The sequence below is a fragment of the Olea europaea genome, chromosome 15 (genome assembly GCF_002742605.1).
Source record: "Olea europaea var. sylvestris chromosome 15, O_europaea_v1, whole genome shotgun sequence".
Lineage (NCBI taxonomy): Eukaryota > Viridiplantae > Streptophyta > Magnoliopsida > Lamiales > Oleaceae > Olea > Olea europaea.
In genome coordinates, this window is record NC_036251.1 from 26,396,518 (window position 1) to 26,402,517 (window position 6,000).

At 41.1% G+C, this 6,000-nt stretch overlaps 1 pseudogene; it reads left to right on the forward strand.

Moving 5' to 3' along the window:
- Nucleotides 1-102: 102 nt before the first annotated feature.
- On the forward strand, nucleotides 103-5,671 carry LOC111411471 (annotated as a pseudogene).
- The last annotated feature ends 329 nt before the right edge of the window (nucleotides 5,672-6,000 follow it).

Consider the following 6,000-nt stretch of genomic DNA (forward strand, 5'->3'; position numbering starts at 1 on the left):
GTACATCTAGCATGGTCCCTTATATATATCTCTCTCCATCTCGTTAATGTTGTGGATTCAAAAGCAAACACCGTTTCCTCTATATCACCACCACCTCTCATAATGCCTCGCCGCAGCTCTGGTGGTCAGTTTGCACATTTTTCTCTATCTTTCTTTACACATTGATCGATTTATTTCTGTTCTGGATATTTTCTTCTGTGCGTATATGTTGAAAAAAATAGTAAATTTTGTTTTTTTTTATTACTTACAGTCAAATTGAAACTTGGATTAGTTTTAAGCCTTTTTTTTAATTATGTTTTCCCTCAAGTAAGAAGCTGGGGGTTTTGAAATGGTAACTTGTGATATCATATTTTGGTAACTTGTGTATCATTTATTTTGTGAAAACTTCATTATTCAACCTACAATGTTATTTTTGGATACTTGAAAGGTAAAGATGAAAGGTATGTGTTGACCCTAGAAATTGGTCATTCCGCGTGGCCAACTGGAAGCGAGTCCACGTGTTCCTCCCTGCGCACAATCAGCGAATAGTCAGGCGCACACGGTCGGAACCAGTGGGGGTGGTGGCGGCCGTATACACTCCGACGGTCAAGTCAGGTTTAAGTGATCGGAACAGTACCCAAGAGCTATGCAAATCAACGATAAAGGGGGAGGAGAAAATATATAAACTTGCTATGGAGTGCTATGTAGTAAGAGTTTCATTACCTTTGCCTCTTACAAAACCTTGGGTATTTATAGGTGGTATGATCCATTAGATGTGAAACGTGTGTATACATCTGACGGTATGAAGCGTCTGCTCATAAGTGTCAATCAACCGCGTTTGTAGAGCGGGCAGACAGTTTGTTTCTTCTGAGTTGAATTGATATAAAGTTGATAAGTCACATCAACTAGCCTCATGGAAACGTCAAATCAATTTAAGCCTTAGGTGCAAGACAAATCTCAAATTGGCGGCAGATCTTCTAACCGGGGTCCACTTGATCTCGACCTCGGAGGTGAGATGCTTCGGCAGGTCAGTAGTAGGAATCGTTATATCACTTTGGAGACACTTTGGGAGGGTCGTTTTCAGGTCGGAATATGTGGTGCTGCGCGGGATGACACTTCGGTATCCAAGGTGTGTAGAATTGGAGCATAACAGTTGTCTCCTAACTCTGGGGATGAATATTTATATCATGCGTGAACTTGCTTTCCTGACCGGACCGCAAGTTATGGGAGTTTTGGGGGTTGATCTATTATAGCAATCGAGATTATGATAACAAGCAGACGTGCCAAAGCTTCGTTATTTTGCGTAGCGTACGAGACGGTTAACCAGCATGGAACGTCGCGTAAGGTGCATCGAAACTTCACGAATATGGTGCGCTGACCCCACAGAACGACGCGTTGGGGAGATGGCTGAAACTTTGTAAAGCATGGGACGAAACGCAGTGTCCGAGGCGATGACCAAAAATGGCCTTCGCATCAGGTGCGTCTGAGCTTTGTAAAGTTGGAGGAGGAGCTCATCTGCCACCGGTGCGTTGACCCAAAAGGTCAACGCGTTGGGAGATGACTGAAACTTTGTAAAGCATGGGAGGAAATGCAGCTTCCGAGGCGATGACCTAAAAGGGGCCTTCGCATCAGGTGCGTCCAAGCTTTGTAAAGTTGGAGGAGGATCTCATCTGCCATCGGTGTGCTGACCCAAAAGGCCGACACGTTGGGAGATGGCTGAAACTTTGTAAAGCATGGGAGGAAACGCAACGTCCGAGGCAATGACCCAAAAGGAGCCTTCGCGTCAGGTGCGTCCAAGCTTTGTAAAGTTGGAGGAGGAGCTCATCTGCCACCGGTGCGCTGACCCAAAAGGTCAACGCGTTGGGAGATAGCTGAAACTTTGTAAAGCATGGGAGGAAACGCAGCGTCCGAGGCGATGACCCAAAAGGAGACTTTGCGTCAGGTGCGTCCAAGCTTTGTAGAGTTGGAGGAGGAGCTCATCTGCCACCGGTACGCTGACCCAAAAGGTTGACGCGTTGGGAAATGGCTGAAACTTTGTAAAGTATGGGAGGAAACGCAGCGTCCGAGGCGATGACCCAAAAGGGCCTTCACGTCAGGTGCGTCCAAACTTTGTAAAATTGGAGGAGGAGCTCAATCCGAGGCAACTCAAACATCAAATGATTTGACAACTGTTGCGTGTTTTCAAGGTGACAGTTGGGTGCCATGCCCATTCTCCTAAAAGGTTGTTGCGGCTACTAATTATTATTGACGGCTGGTTGTAACCGAGGTGAAGCGTTTCATGCAAGCGTGAAAGTCACAGCGACATCTTGGGCGTAGATCAAATATGGCGTTTCATTTCAACGGCCTAGATCGAGGATGCGACGAACGACTTAGATTGATCGCATTTGAATTCAACGGTGGAGATAGGATTTGTTTTTCTATAAAAGGAGGACTCTGGGGTTTTTTCAGGCTTTTTACCCTTGCAAAACTAAGATTATACTTTGCTCTCGAATTACTGACGATTTTCGAAGTTTTGCAAGCAATTCCGACGAGAAAAACTAGACTTCCGGCGAGAAAACTAGACTTTCGGCGACCTTACACCATTTTCGGCTAGGAAAACCTCCAAACCCGTAAGTTTCAGCACCTATTTAGGCTTTAAAATTTTTAAAGAATGGCCTCAGAGGGGAGTTCTGGTTCGTGGAGGGGTTTAGAAATAGTGAGGGTGGACGAGCCCATTGTGGCGACTTCCTCAGAAATAGCCGAGGTAATAATGGGGGGGGAGAACATATGGAAACGACCACCTTCACTATTTTTAAACCCCTCCCCGAACCAGAACTCCCCTCTGAGGCCATTCTTTAAAAATTTAAAAGCCTAAATAGGTGCTGAAACTTACGGGTTTGGAATAGAATTTAACGCAAAAGTGGAAACAGGGAAGAGAAGAAGAGAGGAGAAGAAATGGTAGAAAATAGAAAAAAATTTAGGGAGAAGAAATATCAATTTTTATTCACCAATCAATCTCTAGTTACAAATGAAACCCTGTATATTCAATCCTCATCTTTTTCGATATCTTCAATCCTATCCTAGTTCCTCCTCACTTTGTATCCCAACTTCTTCGCCTTAGATGTTACAGTGTTCAATATCTTTGGTTGCACTCGAGAGTAAACTGCATCAGCCCAGTTTCTTGCTCTCCTGTATCCTTGATGTAGGGTAGAACACTCCCGAGGTCTTACTTTAATATCACTTTATACATGCATAAATTTAAGGCCAAAGTGATTTTGCATTTCAATACCTATGATGTTGGACCATAACTTATGTTGTGTCCAGTGCTATCACACTGTTGAAAGTGTCATTTGGTGTATTCGATTCCCCATGTTTATAAAATTTCAATTTTTCACACTTTCATAATTTTTCAAGAAGATCCGCACGTCCAGCTGCAACACGTAACCCACCCCCTCAACCAGGTATCTCTAATCTACTTCACTGTATCATTTGACAATTATCTAAGGACTTGGAACATGTTACAAAATAATCTCCATTAGTTAATTGGTCTCCTTTATATGTTCTCCTGTCTTTGGGCTCAATTTGTATTTAACATTGCATGTCAATGGTTGTTATGTTCCTTCGTATCTCATTGTTTTGTTGTGGATTGTTCCAGTGAATAATGCTCCTCCACCAGCTCCAGTTCAAGGGAACACGGGTGGATCTGTGCTTGGAAACATTGGTTCTACCATAGCATAAGGTACATTGGGATTAGCTCTAATTTTTCTTACTTGTATATTATCTCTCTCGTAGAATGAACAAAGAAGATGTTAATGCATATGTTTCATTTTCATTTTTATTTTTTTCATTTTTTTGCTCTGTAGGAATGGCTTTCGGTACCAGCAGTGCAGTGGCGCACAGGGCTGTTGATGCTATTATGGGTCCTCGAACGATTCAACACGAAACTGTTGTTTCTGAAGCAGCTGCAGCACCAGCACCCACTGCAACTACCATGGGTGGATCAGATGCTTGCAGCATCAAGTCGAAGGCATTCCAAGATATGTGTTTGACTCTTATCTCCCATTGTTGGTTCGTTGTAGTATAAAATTTACATAATTGCAGAAATCTTAAACTTTATACATCATTCTAACTTACATCTTCAAATTAAGCATCACTTGGTAGTTATTCTTGTTGGAAAAATGAGTAAATGGGTCACTTTTGGCATAAGTTTGAGTGGGACACATTGGTCCGATTTGGAAGATCAAAGTTGATCTGTGTTCTCCTCCGTGAGAGCATCGAAACCATATATTTACTTGTCGAAATCGATTAAAAAATGAATGAGAAATTTAAGCTCAAAATTGGCCATTGGAAGATGGTTTATGTGGGAAAAGTGACATTTGTCCTACATAGTAAAATGAAGAAAGCATGAACCACTTTATATATGTCTACACTTTGGAATGATGTAATCATGTGTAGCATAGAGACTCTTTCAACGTGTGCGCGCAGGGGGGTGCAAATCTCGGACCGAAATGGCCTTCGGACCTTGAACTTGAGTGCGGGCGCGACCTACGGATCGAACAAGGCAAAATTCGTCCCTTCGGAGAGTCCACGTTTTGCAATTTTTTTTACTTTCTCCAATGACTTTTGAGTTTCTTAAACTGCAAAAACTCCAATGGACTCCCAATGGGTAGTAATTCCAATGGTCACAATGTTAATGGACAGTATACCTATAAAAAAGCTCATTCTCCAGCAATCTAACACACTCAAAAATCTCACCTACATTCCTGCATACGCAGTTTCTTTTTTCTGCATTCCTTGTCCAGTAAGGTCTTGTTCTTGTGGTGATATTGTTCGCCAGAGTAATATTTGCGGTGCTCAGATTCTACTATATACCGTTGTATCCTGCGAAACAGAAGCTAAGATTCTACTATATACCGTTGTATCCTTGTCTAGTAGTATCTAGAACGTACGGTGAGAGGGCGAATCTGATTTAAGGACACTGTGTTTACACAGGCCTTGGGTTAAAAGTTTATATGAAATTATAAGCATGTCGTTAATTTTTTTTGTTCTCTGAAATTTCTGTTAATTTTCAACTTTCCCGTTTAGATGTATTAAATTAACGTGTTTTACATAACTTAATATATTTAGTTCTAAATTAGATTAATATATTGTGGTTTATGATAATTTAGTTATTGTGTAATTAACTAATATTATAAACCGGTATGAGAAAACCCGGTATCATTCCACCAACATAATTTTTAACAATTCTTACGGCATAATCCTACTCTGCTTGATACTATGCAATGAGAATCCTACTCTGCTTGATACTAAGTTCTAGAATCCATTGAGCCAAAACATTCTCAGTGTTTTACATGATGAGATATCTTGAGATATGCTGTGCCTATGTTTCGTGGTAGATTGGTATTTCATAGAGAGTGATAACCAAAGGTCCGAAGGAACAATGTTTTTTGTCGAGTCTTTTCTGCTTCCTTCTACATTTGAGTTTCTTCCCAGCATGTTCTTAATAATACTATGAATTACAGCACCTTACCGACAGAAAGTTCTGATACATATATTTAATGTTTGATTTCTTCTGCAGTGCTTGAATAGCTATGGCAATGACATTAGCAAGTGCCGGTTCTATATGGATATGTTTCTTAAGCCTCGTGTCCCTGCTTCATATGCTTTGATGCATCATTATGTTGGTTACGAGTTGGTTGCAGTGGAACCATAGCAGACGCTACCTTTTGGTAGACATTCAGATGCTCGTTTGATATGGAATTACTATTATGTTGACGATAACAATAATTTTAAAATGCAACCATGGTGCTAAATGGACGTATGGCTTCATTCTTTATTGCTTTATTGGCTTCAGTTGCTTGATCTTTTCTGCTTCCACTTTTTCTTCATTTTCCTTTCTGGAAGGGGTGGGGTGCGGTCAAAAAAGCATCCCCATAAATATGTTTATCATGTTATACACCATATCAATATAAGAATTAAGCCAAATGAACATAGCTCTTGACACAATGGATGATATAGTACTCACATTCGAGATGGTGGATT